The 17981-nt window shown below is 45.0% G+C and overlaps 1 protein-coding gene across 3 annotated transcripts in view; it reads right to left on the bottom strand.

The window, feature by feature from the left end:
• MAML3 (mastermind like transcriptional coactivator 3) overlaps nucleotides 1–17981 on the bottom strand; it is a 366154-nt gene that overhangs the window by 292891 nt on the left and 55282 nt on the right. The window lies entirely within an intron of this gene.

A 17981-nucleotide genomic window follows, 5' to 3' on the forward strand; every position in this document is an offset into this window, starting at 1 on the left:
CGGGCGAGGACTACTCAGCCTAGCTTTCCTTTTCCTATCTTTCTTTCTCTTTTTAAAAAATAGGGCTATGTAGCAAAGAGGCAGCCAGGTATGAACGGAAATCTTAGAGAGAGAGATAGGATGAACCTTGAGAACAGGACAGGACTGTAATAAAAGGTCAATAATCAAAAAAAGGAAGAGACGTGGGCTTCCTGGAAAGGAATCGAGGAAGACAAATGACTCAAGTCAGGCCGTCTTCCCTGGAAAGGCAAAACCTGCCGGTGTCTGGTAGGAGAGGCTCCCCACGCGGCCTCACTGTCGGGGTGCCGCCTGCACTTTCTCTGCTTCCTGCTCGAAGCCGATCCGCATTTTACATAGCCTTAAAGGATTTCCTAATGTATTCCCCGCAGAGGTCCAGTTCCCTTTTACACTCTACTTGGGATCCTCACAGTTATTAGTGAAGCCTGTTAACAGCATACACGATCTTCGTGTTGGTAACCATCATGAGGTCAGAATCTTCTGGCACATGGCTGAGATACTGCAACCGAGAGCCACTGACCTTCCCGAATACCATAAATTGCAAGGTTCTCTTTACTTCTTAACTTTGTTTGTTTTGCTTGTGTGCTTTACAAAAGTAAAAGGAAAGAGATTTCAAGCTCTCTTGCAGTCTAAGGAGCACCAGGATGTGATGTCAGTGTTCTCGAACGTTGTGATGCCCAGACAGGTGCCACAGGTGCCCGCCAGGGGAGTAGGACGTGCTGAGCACGTTGGGAAGTCAGATGACGTCAGGACGGTGTGTCCTGATGTATCAGGGCTGAGCTCATGCTCCTCCCTCCTCCGAGATTCTGGAGAAACTCCCGTTTCTCGTGGAGAAAATCAGAAGCAAACTTTGTATTTTGCCAACTTGATTGTAATCCATATTTAATCACATAAATGGGTTTCTGCTTTCTAAATTTCAAACAATTCCATTTGATTTGATTCTTTGAAGAATCTGATCTTTGGAGAGTTATTTCGGGGGGGGGGGGATGCATCTTATAAAGTAACCACCTATGGGAATGACCGAATTGAGAGGGAAATAGTCTGTTTCATAAGACAGCATCTTAGCCTTCTGCCATAACCCTCATGCCCGAGGAAATGCGAGAAGCACATTGCAAGCCTTTCGTGTGTTGACGAGGAAGACATTACATAAGACTAAATGTAAGTAGCACATGCTCTTATCCAAAGTTTACCAAATTGCTGGCATATAAAAGTGCTTTACCACAGGCTTTTACAGAGCTGGAAATGTTTCTATTGTTTCTATCCTTGGGTTACAGGCGGAGTTTGCTTTCTGCACTTCAGGCAGTTTGTCTGGCTGACCCCTGGGGTGGGGTGGGGCGGGGGGTGGGGTGGGGTGGTGGAGGGGTGGGGAGGCAGCAGGGAGCCCAACGCCTGGCCCTCTGACTCCTGACAGGCAATAAAGAACCGCACTTGAGCCCTCAGGCCCCACTGTGGCCCGGCCTCTCTGGAAGCCAGTGTCTCACTTATTGTGTGTGATATTGTGTGTGATCAGACTGCCCATCATACTTCCTCTCTCTCATGACCCTCCTCCTCATCATCTTACAAAAAACAGCAGAAAGCTGTGCCCTGAAATTAAAGTGGGCCTTTTTAGGTTTTATTTCTTAAAGCTCTCTTCTAATTCCGAGGTTTTCTCAAACCTCTTTTCAAATTGCTGGAAGATTCCAATGGCTTCACACCTCCCATCTCCTGCGACGGAAAATGCTCCTACCCCAATCACCAAATGTTTAAATCACAAAGAGAGATCACATTTTCCCAACCACCATGTCTGTCTGGACTGAGGTGGTCTTTAGCTTTCATTGACATACAAAGGTACCTATAGGGTAGAACTTCTATCCATGAAAGTAATTCCTCCAATAAATGCCCACAGGGAAGCAGAAGTAGAAACCTGCTTTACTATACAGGGTTTGCCGGTAAAATCCAAAAAAGCACTTCATAAAGGGTACATACATGGAAATGAAAGTATGAATTAAGTTGACGTTATATACTCAGTTGTGTTTGGAATTATGGTCGGCTTTTCCTTCCCCTTGTAAAATTCCAGGAGATAGAATCCCATCTCTCTTTGTAATTTTTTTCCTGATACACGGTGCCAGTATTGACTGAAGCAGAAGGAAAAGAAATATAATTATTGCACAAATTGCCGGCTCTACTGATGGTGCTATTTCTCATTTAAAATGCAGCCGATTCCTCCTGCCTTTAGAAACCAAGAGCAGCCCTTCACTCCCAGAGTCGTAACTTTTCAAAATCCACATCTCTTGGCTTTACCATCTCCAAGACCTTCTGGATTAAACTCAGTCCAGACAGTCTCCTCTGGCTTCCACAAATCATCAGCCTTGCAAAGCTACCAGCGTCTGCTGTGAGAATTTGGGCCCTGACTCATCCGCAGGAAGATGTTTGAGACCTTTGGCAGAGCCCTGCCTTAAAACTCTCTTTCAGCCTACACAGGAGTTTTCAGTTTTATTGCCTGTTTTAAAACTAATCTAACGCGCCCTGGCTGGTGTGGCTCAGTGGGCTGTGTGCTGGCCTGTAGACCAAAGGGTCACCGGTTTGATTCCTGGTCAGGGCACATGCCTGGGTTGCAGGCCAGGTCCCCGGTTGGGGGCAAATGAGAGGCAACCACGAATTGATGTTTCTCTCCCTTTCTTTATCCCTCCCTTCCCTCTAAAAGGAAATAAAATCTTTTAAAAAATAAAAAAAGTAATCTAACGAAAAAGTAATCTAACACATAAAAATCCAAGACAGACCAAGTGAGTCAGCATGCAATTATTCTAATCATTTCCTGGCACCTCCAGCAAACAGCAGGCTCCACGAAGGAGCACAGCAAAGCTCAGCCCTTGGCGTGAAAAAGCTACTCGGTAAGTTTCTGCTGAATTGATGAATGACATCCTCACTTTACCAAAGGATTCACTCAAGGTCTTCCCTGTTTGTAAGAGCTTAAACAGTCAGGCCTCTTAGTGCCCACTGTTAGCAATGATTGATTCACACACGGTTTTCAGGGACACCTCCATGTGTCTCGTGCAGTAGGCAGACGGAAAGGGAAGGGTAACAATAAGTCAACCAGATGCATGGAACAGACTTGAGCAGCAGACAGACCCGAGTTTGAATCACAGCCCTGTTACTCTGCAGAGCTAGGAACTGCTCAGAGCCTTAGTTTTCTAATGGCAGAAGTGGGAGTAGCACCTTTGAGCTGGCTGTGAGGAGTAAATAAACCATCAAGTAGCTAACACGGTGTCTTACAGCAAAGAAGACATGCAGTAAAGGTCAGCTCCTCATGTGTGCTGGTTCTCTGAACAATGTCGGTGTCTCTCTGCTTGTTCTGTGTACAGGACAGAGGTTTTAGGAAGTCCCACCCTGAAGCTTACACAGAATTCTCTAAGATACAGACCTCGGGCCACGCAGGTCAGTGACTTGCCCAGTTTGACAGACATGTGGACAGATGTGCCTTGGGAATCAATCTAGGAGGAAGGAGTTCCATCTTAGTTAAGAAAACAAGTACATTCACAAAAATAGGAGCAGGGAAAAATTCATATTACTAAAGATAACTAATGTGAAGTTTGGGGATTCAAAGCTGAGTAATTACAAAATTTTTACTGAGATCACCAGAGGAAGGAAGTATGCATAACACAGGAGGCCTGTGTAGGAGCTGCTGCAGAGAACTCTAGCCTGACCTTGGTCTAGAACGGCCAAGCCCTTGGCAGGCAGGGCCAACATGCCCCAGGTTTTTCCATCCCACTGGCGGCCGCTTCCTGTCTGGGAGAGCCCATCCCATTTAAGTCTTGATTAGTATCACTTCGAACCTAATATTTTTAGATCAGTGTTGAGAGATGAACCACAAATCTTTCTGCACCAAGTATTCAGACACAGAATGAGGGAGATTTTATACCACACAGGCTATTTTTAATCTCAAAGACTTCCGATCTTTTATTAAAATGGTTAGGAACAGCATTACTTATATGAGCAACTGTAAAAATAATATTCAATATGAATTCCTGAATGATGCATTTTTGGCATGCTTTTTCTCCAATATCAATGTTTACTGGAATGTTTCCCTAGTTTGGAAGCAGAGAGAAGGAGAGACTCAGGACAGTAATCGAGGCAATCATTAAATATCATAACCCCGGTGGCTTATTCAGAATAAGATTTTATACGGAGTGTGTGTTGTGCATGGGGGTGAGAGACAGAGATAGACAGACAGAGAGAGAAGAGAACGAACAGAGAAGAGACCCAAGGCTCTCAGAAAGGGTTTCTCTACTACACAAGAGATGTGATTTTGAACCCAGTTATCAAAATGGCCAAGAGTTTGCAAGTCTGTCACACGGACTCTCTAAGAAGCGCTGGGGAAAGCTGCAAAAGCTGCAGTGGCTAGTAATTTCTATATGCTATTAAAATAATATAATTGGAGTGTGTGTTGGGTGGGGTGTAGTTGATAGGATTAAATTTCTAAAATAGCAGAGTTTTCTGTTATTGTCTTTGTTCTGCAGAAATCACACTCATCTGCCAAGAATAGGCAGCTAATTCTACTTGTGATAATAAATATAACGTAGAACTGATTTTTCACCTGTATTTAAAGTTTTCAAACATTTAAAACTTACACTGTGGGTAACGCATAAATGTTAATCTCCACCTTATTTTATATGCTTTTGGTGAGCAGAAAAGGAAGACTAAGTCAAGGTACAACAATCATACAATAATTACAGTAAATATGGGTAGTTTTTAAATAAATACAGAAATCACCTACATGGAAAATGTTATTTAGAATTCATGTTATCTCTAAATTAAGTGACCATTGTTAATAATCCAATATATTCAGATTGTAAGATCTTATTCTTTCCAAAACAATAGTATAAAAAATTAAATCATGTAATACTTGGTTTCAAAGCTTGAATATTTTAAAATTTTGTGTGCAAAGTTGATTACTATGGTTACAACGGCCATCCCCAACACTCCATGGCTTGAAGCAACCATTGTTTTAGTGAGTTGGGAACTCGGGAAGGGCTCACATGGGGTTGGTTTCTCACGGTTGCAGCCCCAAAGCTGTTGGTTGGCTCTGCATCATTAGAAGGCTCCACTGAGCTGGCTGCCCAACACGGTTCACCCGCAAAAGGCGAGAGCCAGCAGCTGCCGCCTGGGTGGTTTATTGCGGCTGTCACCAGTGCACCTACCTGTGGCCTCTCCAGCATGGCTGTCTCTAGGCAGGTAGACATCTTATATTACAGCTGGCCTCCCCCAGGGCAAGGGTCTCAGGAAAGCCAGGTGAAAGTGACTGTGGCCTTTCCTGACCTAGCCTTGGACACCTTGGAAGTCATGAAGTATCTCTTCCCTGTATTCTGGGTCCAAGGAGTCACAAGCCCACCCAGATGTAAGGGGATTTAGACATTACCTCTCAATGGGAAACGTATCAAAACTCTTTGCTGTCATGTTTTACAACCATCAGTCTTTGCATTATATATAATTCCTTGCAGATAAAGCCCATAAAGCTGAGCACACACGGGCTTTCTACACAGTGGGTGCTCAATTAACGTGTGGAAGGCAAATCAAGAATACTTTTCTCAGATGGAAGGTATGGCATGACCATGAACTTGAAGTAAACTCACAAAGGGGTGTTCAAAAATACGGGGTGGATATGAGGGCTTGAACAAGGGTATCTCTCTATCTAGGCACTTTTCAGACGAATTGGGCCAGTTCTTAAATTTATATGAGCATGAAAACAAGCACTGTTCAGTAAAGAGAAATCTATCAAGAGCTCATCAGATTTTCAGTGAGAAAAAATGTGGGATTGAAACTTGACCTTACTACTTACAATTGGACCTTAACACAAATTATGTCCCCCTCCCAAAATCTGTGCTCTCATTTTAATAACAGTAACAAATAGTACTGCCTATCTTACATTTATTGTCTTGAGGATTCAGTGTATAAATATCTATAAAGGGCTAAGTATAGGGCCAGATACATAGCTGGCAATGAATATGTGTTGTTTTTGTATCATTAGTAATATTTTAAAATTCTGAGACTATTCCACAGTAGAGGGTAAGCACTCAGTAAAAGTGAGCTATTAATAAAAATACTACCAGTTTCACTTTGTCCAGTTTCTATCTACCATCTACCGCCCTGCTGCAGCCAAACGCTGAGGGGCTGACAAAATTCACAGCCTGACAGATGAGACTTGCAGAGCTTCTTATCCTCCTTCTTTACGTTCTTAGAAAAATCAGGCTTTGTATGTTGCTTGAATAATCATACAATCAATATGTGATACTAGCTTTGACTTAAGAAAAAATGTTTACCTCGATAATGGCAGCTTTGAAACATGGCTATTTGGTAGGGTAGCTGCGCTGGACGAGGGGTCCTTTCCTTTCCACAAGGTTCTCCTACAGAGTGGAGTGCCTGCCTTCTTCCTCAGTGGAGGAAATCAGACTAAGGAACAAAATTCATGTGCTCTGCCTGGGGATGTGATGCTTGTGAAGACTGCAGAGCGGAGGGCAGTTAAATCACACTGCAGGAAGGCACACTGGAGCTGCGGGGCTTTTCAGTGAGAAACTCAAAATGAGCCAGACTCTAAGTTCTGTGAGGACAGTGAAAATGTCCGTCTGCTCACCACTGCATTTCTTTGTTTTAATCATTTTTTTCAGTGGCACTTGAATATCGATATACAATATTATATTAGTTTTCACCTGTACACCCCAGTGATTACACATTATGTAACTTACGGAGTGATCATCCAAATAAATCTCATGCCCATCTGACACCATACATAGTTATTAGAATATTATCGACTGTATGCCCTATACAGTGCTTCACATCTCCATGACTGTTCTGTAACAACCAATTTGTAGTTCTTAATCCCTTTACCTTTTTCACCCATCTCTCCCAAACCCCCTTCCATCTGGCAACCATCAAAATGTTCTCTGTACTTATGAGTCTGTTTCTGTACTATTTGTTCATTTATTTTGTTTTTTTAAGATTCAACTGTTGATAGATATGTTTGCTTATTTATTGTCATTTTATTGTTCACATTTTGTATCTTTTTTCTCCTGCTCCTTAAGCTTTTTCTTGTCTGGGTAGCTCTTTATATGTCCTTCGATTCTAAATGATAGCTTTGCTGGGTAGAGTAATCTTGATTGTAGGTCCTAGCTTTTCATCACTCTGAATATGTCTTGTCTTCTGGTCTGCAAAGTTTCTGTTAAGAAATCAGCTGTCAGTATTATGGGAGCTCCCTTGTAGGTAACTAACTGCTTTTCTCTTGCTACTGTTAAGATTCTTTGTCTTTAACCTTTGGCATTATAATCATGATGACAAAGAATCTATTAGATGCTGAGTTCAAAATACTGGTTATAAGGTAGCTCAATGGACTGAGAACTTCAACACTATGAAAAGGACATGGAAACTATAAAAATGACCAGTCAGAAATGAAAGATACACTAACTGAAATGAACAATAATTTACAGGGAATCAACAGTAGAGTGCATGAAGCTGAGAATCAGATTGGTCATTTGGAACATAAGGAAGCAAAAAAATAAAATAAAATAAACAAAAACACCCAATCAGAACAACAAAAAGAAAAAAGAATCCAAAAAAAAAATGAAGATAGCATAAGGAACCTCTGGGACAACTTCAAGCATACCAACATTCACATCATAGAGATGCCAGAAGGAGAAGGAGAGAGTAAGAAATTGAAAACCTGTTTGAAAAAATAGTGACAGAAAACTTCCTTCACCTGGTGATGGAAATATACACAGAAGTCCAATAAGCACAGAGAGTCCCAAACAAGATAAACACAAAGAAGCCCACACCAACTCGCCACTGCATTTCTGATACCCACTTTAGTATCTGGCAAAGCCTTCAAAAGTATTTGTTGATTAAGTTGCATAAGTTTATGTTAGGATAAATACCTGGCAAAAGAGCTGTTTGAATATATTACCCTAAGCAGGTACAGTTGATCCTTGAACAACATGGTGGTTTGGGATGTTGACCCTTGCTCAGTTGAAAATCCATGTATAGTTCTTGACTCCCCCATAAAACTTAATTCGTTTCTAGATATCTGCAAGGGAATTATTCCAGGAATCTCTAAGGATACCGAAATCTGTACATGCTCAAGTCCCTTATATGAAATGCTGCATCCGCTGACTCCCAAATGCAGATCAAAACAGTATAAGCCTTTATTGAAAAAAATCCACATATAAGTGGCCCGTGCAGTTCAAACACATGTTGTTCATTGGTCAATTGTATTTGAACATGGAGGCCCACAGACATTTCTCCTTTTTGAGAGTGAGCTACATTTTTAATCATTGCTGAAAATAATCAGAATGAAGCAGAACACACTCTAGAGGGGAAAAAAGGCAAACCTCAAAACTGAAGGCAGAACCCACGAAAACAAGACAACAAATCACGGAGCAGGTCTGCAACCAAAGTGAACCAAAGTGAAATTGGTTCCAAGGACCCAATTGGTTCCAGGAACCAAAGTGAAATTGGCCTTTGCTTAGTGAAGCCCAAATTAGATTGATTCATGAGAAGCAGGTCTTTGGAATAAAAATGGCACCTATGTGAGGGACGACAAATTTTAAAACCTCAACACAGAATGAGCCACTTGGAGGGGAGGGCACCTACCTAAGGCATTTTCTTCATGCTTTTGCTTATGGTTATTTGTATTTGAACTTGACTGGGTCTTTTTTTTTTTTTTAAGACTTTATTTATTTATCTTTAGAGAGGAAGGGGAGGAGAGAAGGAGAGAAACATCAATGTGTGGTTGCCTCTCATGAGTCCCCTGCCAGGAACTGGCCTGCAACCCAGGCATGTGCCCTGACTGGGAATCAAACTGCGATCGTGTGGTTCGCAGGCCCGTGCTCAATCCACTGAGCTATGCCAGCCAGGGCTTGAACTTGAATGAGTCTTGAACACACACAAGTAATTTCTCCCCTTTGCATTTAGTCAAGTGATTCATTGTTTAACAATCACTGGGAGGTAGACATGCCCCCTGCCCCCTCTAGAGAGAGACCTCCCCCATGCTGGCCTGGGACCTCCCCACTGTGTGGCCACCGTCTGAGGCCTGGCAAACTTCCCACAACAGGTTCCATGCTCCCGATAAGTCGGAATGTGACATCTTACTGCCCCAACTCCAGCTCCCAGAATCACGAGCCAGGTTTCATCTTCCGTTGCTCCCTTGTGCCTTGGTTCCTGGGGACTCACACCACGACTTGTCCTTGCTAGGGAGGTTTCTCAACAGCTGTCTGAAAGTGCAGCTGCAGAGGACGCACGTGTGCATGGACTTCGGCACGTGCAGGCGCACACGCGCTCACTCTTCCCCTCGGAAGTACCGTCCTGGAAGCCCTAAGGCTGCCCTGAGCTTGTTCCATCCGGCTGGCCCTGCCAGCCTTTTCCTCCAGCTGCATTCCCGCTGCTCAAGGAAACCGTGCAGGAGCACACCCTTGCCCAGCTTTCTAATTTTAGGCTCTTACCCTGAGATGAGACCCCCTTCTTCGCCCCCCACCGATGTAAATTCCCATCACCTCTCTTAGCTTTAAATGTTAAAAACCAAGGAGTAAAGACACCTACTTTATAACACTCAGAAATCCAAGGGGGCAAAAAATGAATATAAACACATAAACACCAGCCCAAGACTTAAAAAAGGTCATTTCTTAGACTCACAACCTCACAGTGACCACACTCGAAAAAGAAAACAATGAAAATGTATCGGCCAACATCCTCTTTCATATTCAGCAAACAAAAACCTTTACATTATTTTTACAAGGACCAGGATAAAATTTTTAAAAAGAGCATCTGCCTTCTGTTCTCAGTGACCAGCTGGGCAGATGGTCGGGAGTGTCATTAGTTAAGAAAGTGCTCATTCATTACCCGAGTGTCCCCGGGGCAGGCTGGTGCAGGGGGCAAGGATGTCCTAGAATGTGAAATTTGAAGACTGTGTTCTTGTCTGCAGTAGGAGGCCCTGCGGTGGCCCTGGGGAGGGCAGGGCAGGAACAGGCAGCCCACTGTGATCCAAACAGCAGCCACCAACACCCAACTCCAGTCTGTCACCCAGCGCTTCTGGCTGCCCTTCCTTCCATGCCTGCGACAGTATTAACACTGAACGAAACCATTCAGAGGTCACGGCAGCTGCCAATAACCCCTCCTCTAGACACAAATATCTCACAAACAGAAAAATCTAACGGGACATGGAAGAGGGTATGTAGCTGAAACTACCACTTCTTTGTCACACAGAAGAGGTAAAAGAGAAACAGGGGTTCTGATGTGTTCATCTCAATCACAGTGTTTCCAGCATAATATGCCTCCCAGTTTGCCCCTGTTCCACCTGTAGAACAGAGAGCATGTGTTTGGATGGGGAGGGGGATGGGCAGGATGACAACGAGCCCCAGCAAACCTGATGGGAGGACCGGAAATCAATGATCTGCAAAAGCCTGTACCAATTTACACCTCTCTTTTCAACTTAATCTCTTAGGAACCAGCGTGACAACGGGAGTGCCAGATGAGCTCCTCTGGTTCTTCCCGCCTGGCACGGAGCAGCCCCTGGGTGTGAGTGCTGTGGCAGAGACCTGCAGGAACACAGGAGACCCAGTATGGGGTCCTCGGTCTGCCATTTGGGGGGAGGATATGTGTGTGTGTGTAAACAATCAACATTCAGCTTCTGAAACTGGAAAAAATGGTCTTCAAAATAACCCATGTGTTGTTTTAGCCAACAACTCACACTAATACTTTGGAGAGTTCTAAAGAGGAAATCAGTGAGGAACCTTAGGAATCAGGGTCATCGAAGTCAAACAGAAGGCCGGGTGCTAGCGGGGAGCAGAGATCCAAAAAGGAAGAGCACGTCCCAGGAAGGGGAGGGTCACTACTCATCTTTCGCTGGTCCCCAGCTTGTATGTCTTCCTTCTCTCTGCCAGTTCTCGCTGGTTCTTAAAAGACGTCTCGGGCAGCATCCTCAGCCGCAACCACAACCAGCCTCTACAGGGGAGAAAACTGACAACGATACTAATAATAATTGTCTACTACATTGGGTACCTACGATATGCTGTTCACTGCCTTAGCTCCACCGCCTCTTCTGATGCTCATTATGCATCAAGAGAGAGATGATGCTCATCTCCCTGAGGCAGGTATCATTCCCAATCTACAGATGAGAAACCGAGCCTTGGAGAGGTTAGGCCACCTGTCCAAGATCACGGTGCTAGCAAGAGACAAAAGGTGGCGGCAGGTCCAGATCTGTCCCCCTCCTATGTTAGAGCTCTTGACCACTTCACCATAAGGGGTCCTTTCTACATCCCAGCCACCATTTGGTTGGGATTTTCCAAAGTCAATTTTATTGAAGAATAAAGAAAATCCCAAATATAAATTCATAGAAAAAAACAAGTTAACAAAATGCAAGTCTCTTGTGCTCATAACATCAAAATCCAGATGTTTGTCAATAAGTTCACCAACCAATTTCCCTCCCAGGGTGTTATGAAGAACATATAACATTTGTAAATTCACTTTACATATTTTAAAACACAATATAAAAGTTATTTATGATTTATTCTTCCTGTGAACATTCTTTCTCTATTCCTCCACCCAAGGTCTCCAAAAATCAAATGAGATATTAGGAAAGCTGAAGATTCTGCTTTAGGTTTTTTGTGCAATCTAAAAAAAAACCCTTAACATTAAATTTTGTATCTTCAAAATGAAAATATATGCCTATTGCTTTTGTAAAACAAATACTAGAAATAAAGTTTGACCAATCTTCTTGACCAGTGGAGATCTGAGGATGACATGCGCATATAAAAAAAATAAATGAGATTTCTGTGCTTGGATTGAGAAGTATCTGGTCATTTGGCACTGACTTTGCGGTCTTCTTCTGTGTGGGTCTCTTCAAGGGCTCAGGCTTGCAGCCCCTGAAAATCTTGCCTTCGCCTGTGCCCTACTTCTCTTGATGCCCTTTGGTCCCCATGACCTTGTTGAGACTGTTTCCACCCTTCTCAAAAGTCCAGTTTCTTTGCCATTTATTCGGAGCTAGCGTTTGGCCTCTGCATGGGCACTGCAGTCCCCTGAAACCTGTCCTCATCCTTTCTGTTCCTTTGAGACATTCACTATTTATCCTCAATAGTGTCTGCACATTCTTTCATTTGAAACCTCCCGAAAAATCTTGTCTTCATCTCTCCATGTCTACAGCAGAAATCTACCAATGTAGTTTATTACACCAATGTTCCTAATTTATATAAACCTGCCTGGGTGGCACTGCCACAGGAGTTAGAGGGCTGCCCCTCTGCTCCCAACAAGATCTGGGGGCCCCATGTCAAAGGGCAGCCCTGCGCAGCGCTCTGGTGGGGAGGCCAGTGCTTTATCAGACATATTGTCCCTTCTCAATCTCCACCAGGTCTGGGGGTCTAACAGGTTTGAATTCAAATTCCAACCTCTCACAAAGCTCTGCGACATTGGGAGGGTCAGTGAACCGCTCTAAGCCTTTGTTTTCTCACCCTCAAAGTGGGGCAAATGGTAATAGCTACCTTAAAGATGTTGTGGTATTTACTACAGACAATGCATATCACGTCTTTGCACAGAGTACTATATTATTTATCAAAGTGGCCACTATCCCCTTCCAAGCAAAACAGAGCTAAAAATAAAGTCAAGTACTTCTGTTCCCAAATACTTCTGGAAATGAATCAGTTGCAAGCAAAAGTCTTTCCTAGAAGCGAAGTCTGTACCTCCCTCCCTCCTTCCCTCCCTCTCTTTCCAAGAGGGCAGAAAAAACAGGGGAAAGAGTACAGGCAAAGGACAAGAAGGCACTAAGGAATAGAAATCAGATGTTTTGGTTTCACAAAAAATAGCATCCACTCCCACACCAATCATCTCCAACTTTATCAACCTGCGAAGCATGTGCCTTATGACCCCTACTTTAGTTTAGAAATGGCAAAAGAACCCTGGAGAAAAACAGGACTCTTTTAATCATTACCATTTTTATTACACTTTTGTGCCTCCCACACAATGCTTTGTGGAAAGCTACAAGAGCTCCGGGCTGTTAATGTGACAGCAGCTATGCCGTGGTGATTAGGGACGGCCACTCTGAACTTTGCTTTTAGAAGGCCCCCAAATTTGGCTCCTGAAGCTTGCTTGGATTTGATGAGTAATTTGTGACTTTAGAAGAAAATGTAAAAGACGGAAACCTAAAGATTTAAGGAAAGGAGGAAGTAGAACAAGAATAGACAAGATAAGCATAAATATAAAAAAGACTGCTATGGGGTCAAAGGAATTAAGCGTTGTCTCCAGCAGCCACTGCCAGAAGCTCCGACTCATTGCAGGTTCCCTGGGGCCCATCAGCAGGACTGAGAAGGAAAAGAGGGAGAGGGGGAGTCTCTACCCCTAGGTCTAGAAACCAATGTCAAGGGGAAACATAGGCAGGAGACAGAAAGTTCTGGGTGGGCACTAAGTTCCTACACTACGTCCACAATGGCAAATGAAAATTCCAAGGGCTCTGCTCACCCTGAGATGGGACTCTCTTGCACATCCCTTGCTCGGGTCACAAAGAAAACCAGGCAAAACCAGGATCCAGAGCTAAGTGTCCCCTTTTTTCTGGGGTTCGCCCCTGGCAAGGACACCTCTGCCTCGTCTCCAAAGAGGAAGGCAACCTGTCCAGCAGGATGGCCAACCATCTTTAAGGAGGAAGAAACTGGGGGGGGGGGGGGGGGGGCGCTTATGTTCACAAATGAATGTGGGAAATGTAAGAAGCAAATAGTAGTTTTAGATTTTTACCCCTTTCTCTGGGAAATTGAAGAAGAAACAACGCAAGTTCCAAAACAAACTTTCTCTGACTTCCGAAAAAATGTTTGGTCAATGTTTAGCTGTACATGAGAAAGTGGTTGACGTTTCCCAGACGACCCCAGAGGAAGAACAAATTCTGTATTAATACCACCAAAATCTTCTGATTAACTGCCCTGTGTATAGGCATTCAGAGACAGGAAGAGTTAACAGAATATTCATTTTCTTAATTGTTATGTAAATGTCTCAGACTGACCTACAGTACATGTGGAATCAGGGAAGGTGTAATTCACTCCGAAATATATGTTTACAAAATGCAGGACAGGTGTTTGGAGTTACTTCAAATGTGCTTTTAAAAAAAAAAGCAACCAACATGTTACTCCTTTGAACAAAGAACACCACAGAGCGCGTGGTACTTAATTTTGGGAAAAAGAAGCGCATGTAATCACTTACATTTTTGAAATAAAGGTTAATTTGCAGGCAACAGGAAGTTAAGACATGTAATTAACCCACAGGTACATAATATAAAAAATGGAAGGCAAAGACTAATGAAGGAGCTAGAGCCAGCATAGAAAAGCTTGGAGAAATGACAAGCAACTGAGATATCTCTTCTTTAGCACTTTTCCTCCTGCAACCTTCACAGACAGAAACTCTAGTCACGCATCAGAACACGCAGCACAATGGCGTTACTGCAAGTAGGGTCCCTACACCCGGTGCTCAGCCCCGAGCGGACCGGGTGCCGCTCCCACAGGAGGAGTATAGGCTTTGAGAATGCACAGTCGGAAGCCTTAACAGCAATCTGTAATTGTAGGGACATCCAAGCAGGCTCCTATATTCCCGTAATTCGTTTTCCCTGTATTTTCTAAATGTATCAGTACACCGTGGACTGGAAATAGGAGGAGAAGAAATAGAACTGATCTTTCAGCACCGACAGTTTGCAAGGCCCTGCTGAAGGCCCTCAAATCTGAAATTGCAGACAGCAAGCGCTCAGCCTCGAGTTAAGGAAACAGGTGAAAATTTTCCATGGTTCCATGTGATTAATGCTCCCCAGTGCCGAAGCTGGCTTGGCCAGTGCAGAAAATGACCAAAGAAGCTAGCAGTGACCTCTGCTTTAGCTTCGAACACGGATTCCACTCGAACCAGCATTTGGCTCTCGGCTGTCGGTCAAGTCCCGTCAGGCCAAACCTTGGATGACCTTTTTGTTTGTCTGTATGTAAAAAGGAATTCTGAATGAAACAGTCTTCAATGGAGGAAAAAGAAATTAATAGTTTTAATTATGGAGCTCAGCCCAATATTTATTTATATATCATTAAGCACCGAAAAAACATGAGCTGCTAAGTGGGTCCTTTTTTCCTCCACGCCCAACTATAAAGGACCATGGGCAATACAGGGACCACATTATACTCTCTACCTCTCCCCTATTTTTCTTTCACTATCTGTGGTGATAGCAATATCACTGTCATCTCCTAAAAATATTTTAGGCTTCCTCTGCCTAGATGTTTTCCCCCTGGAGTTCTGTTTAGGAAGAGGTGCTGGTATAGCAAGGGTCTTCTTCATACATGAAACACATCAAGAGAATCAAAATACGCATACACATGTGGCCGTGACCGCACACGTCAGCACACACTTGTAACCCGCTCCTGTGAAGTCCCCTAGGCGAACTCCCCGCCGACTCACCGTCTTCTCGCTGAGGAGAAAAATGGTACACCTGGGACCCTCAGAAATCAGTCTCGTTTACCAATACTCTAAGTCTATACTGAAATAAAGCTTTTTCTCCACTGCTTTGGTTCTATGAAGCAAGTCAGTGTCAAGTTCAACAGGTAAATGCAGGTTTCACTGAACATGCAGGCACTGATACTGGGTGAGCCAAGGGAGAAACGGGTGGGGAGGAGAGAACAAGCCAGCAGCGGCCGCTTTGAGAGGTCCCGTTAGTCCTCACCGAAGCCTCCCTGGCACGACTGACCTAATGGCTTTCATATTTAGCCACTGCCACCAACACCAAGGGAGTGCAGAGGGCAGGTAAGGGACAGGCCTCGTGTACGACGCCGCCGGAGGACCCGCACGGTGGGACCTGCCCCCAGCGCTCTGTAAACAGGGCCTCTCGCCATCAAAGGCCCTGTGGAATGGAGCCAGAGTTGTTTATCCTGCTCCCTTTTTCTATTAGGTTTACTTTCCCGATGTTAAACCCTGTCGACTTTACGGCCCAGAAACCTGCCTTGAGAATAGGGGCCTTTTGCTTTGAAGACCCCTTTTAAGAAATGTCAGGGGGCAGTAAACATAAAATAGGATCCATAGCGCCGCCAATGACAACAAAACCAGGGCCTGAGCTAATCTGTCTCCCCCATAAAACACACACTCTGCCCCCCCCCCCCGCCACACACAGTAGCAGCCCAGTGAGATCGGGGGACTGAATGTAAGCAGAGTCGGAAGCCGCTAAAAAGAAAGAATGCCTGCTGTGTCCTCCCCCGCTGCCTCCTCCCCGGTCAAAGGGTCCGGGAAAGAGCGTTTTATCACACGCTGCCGTTCTGGAGGAGCAGGGCGAGTCCGCCTGGGGGCCCCAGGGGGTTGAGGGTGGACATCTGCACGTGCTCTCAACGTGAAAATTTCCCCTTTCTTCCCTCAGTTTTCAGGCCCGGTCTCAGGTAAAACAAGCCACAGGGACACACGACATGCGTGTGTGGGAGCAACGGCTTGCTCACAAAGGGCAGACAGGCCCGCAGTACCGGGACCACCTCGACAGACCCCGAGGGATGGGTTATTTCCACTGCATCCCAGGGACCTTCCTCCTTGTCTGTAGCCTCTTAGGCCTGAGGAGGGGTCTGCTCTTGGTCAGTGCCATTGCCAAGGCCACGAGCCTGCATCAACAGGAGACCTTCAGAGTCCACTGCCTACGGCGTTGCATCTCACAGGCCGAGTCCGTCTCGGCCCCGTCAGGAGGCACAGGTTCAAACGAGGCAGTCACTGAAGCATCCACCTGGTGTTTCCCAGGCCAGAACCGAACCATAAACCAGTCAGGGATTTTCTTTCTTTTTTTAAAGAAACTGAATCGGGATTTGCCAAAATTGCTACAAGTAGAGGCTAGAGTGAGCCTGAGCTCATCCCAGTGGCCCTAAAATCAGAGAACAAGTTCTGTTTACAAGTCAGAGGTCCTCCCGAGGCTCCGTCTAGCAGGCCGGCTCTGAAAACAGGAGCCCGGCCAACCACACTAGTCCACACCGGGTATGTCGCTGTTGTTTTTAAATAACAATCATCTTGCATGTAGACACATACAGCGAGCTGAACAGTTTACTCTGCTTTCTTTCTACATGCACCTTCGTTTAGTATTCACAGCGAATGTAGCAGGGAGAGGGGTAGAAATTCTTATTCCCGTTTTCCAAGGAAGAAACTAAGGCTCGGAGTCACTAAGTATTTTTCCCAAAACAACACGGCTCATCAGTCGAGAACTGAAAATAAAGCTCAGCCCTCGTCTCGTTCTGTTACCTTCACCTACCGAAGGCAGCCTTACCTCTTCAGGGCAGTAAAGCCCTTCCCCTCCCCCACCACCCCCACTGCCCATTCTTCTCAGGCGTGGGAAGAGAATAGCCCGCACTTTCACAGATCTGACACTCAGCGAGTCACCTCCCCTGAGTCAGCGGGCACTTCCCCCACATGCCATTTCAATCCACTTTCCCCCATCCTGCCCGAGGCCAGGTGTAGGGGGTTACCTGTGTCTAACATGGAATCTTAAGCAGCCAAACAGGAAGGCGTACAGATGAAGATGTCCCTGTTAGCACACAGATGTCACCTGCGCTTCTCCGACCTGTCACGTGAGACTTTCCCGAACCATCTGCCTCTCCGAACACGCAGGCCTGCCTGTAAGAGTCACCCCCCGCCCCGGATTGCCGACCACCTCTCCACACACCCCCGTTGTTTGTTTTTCCTCTCTCAGCTTCACCAGAAGGTTCCTCTAAGTTGTCCCTGTTTTAACTAGGTCGAACAATATTCTGTCAACGGCAGAGTTTGGGGGCTTTGTTTTGTTTTAAAACCACCTTGCGGGTCCCTACCCCGGCAGGCTGTTAATGGACATTTGGCCCCGCTCCGCTCCTCCTCCTGGTCTAAGCTCTCTCCCACAGTGACTCCTGCGGGCCTCAAAGGAGCCCAGTGGCAAGAGAAACACCCCAGATTAAAAATAAATAAAATAACCAGCCTGCCGATGGTGGAACTCCCCTCTGGGAGGACCA

The sequence above is a fragment of the Artibeus jamaicensis genome, unplaced genomic scaffold (genome assembly GCF_021234435.1).
Source record: "Artibeus jamaicensis isolate MK-2021 breed Jamaican fruit bat unplaced genomic scaffold, CSHL_Jam_final scaffold_537, whole genome shotgun sequence".
NCBI lineage: Eukaryota > Metazoa > Chordata > Mammalia > Chiroptera > Phyllostomidae > Artibeus > Artibeus jamaicensis.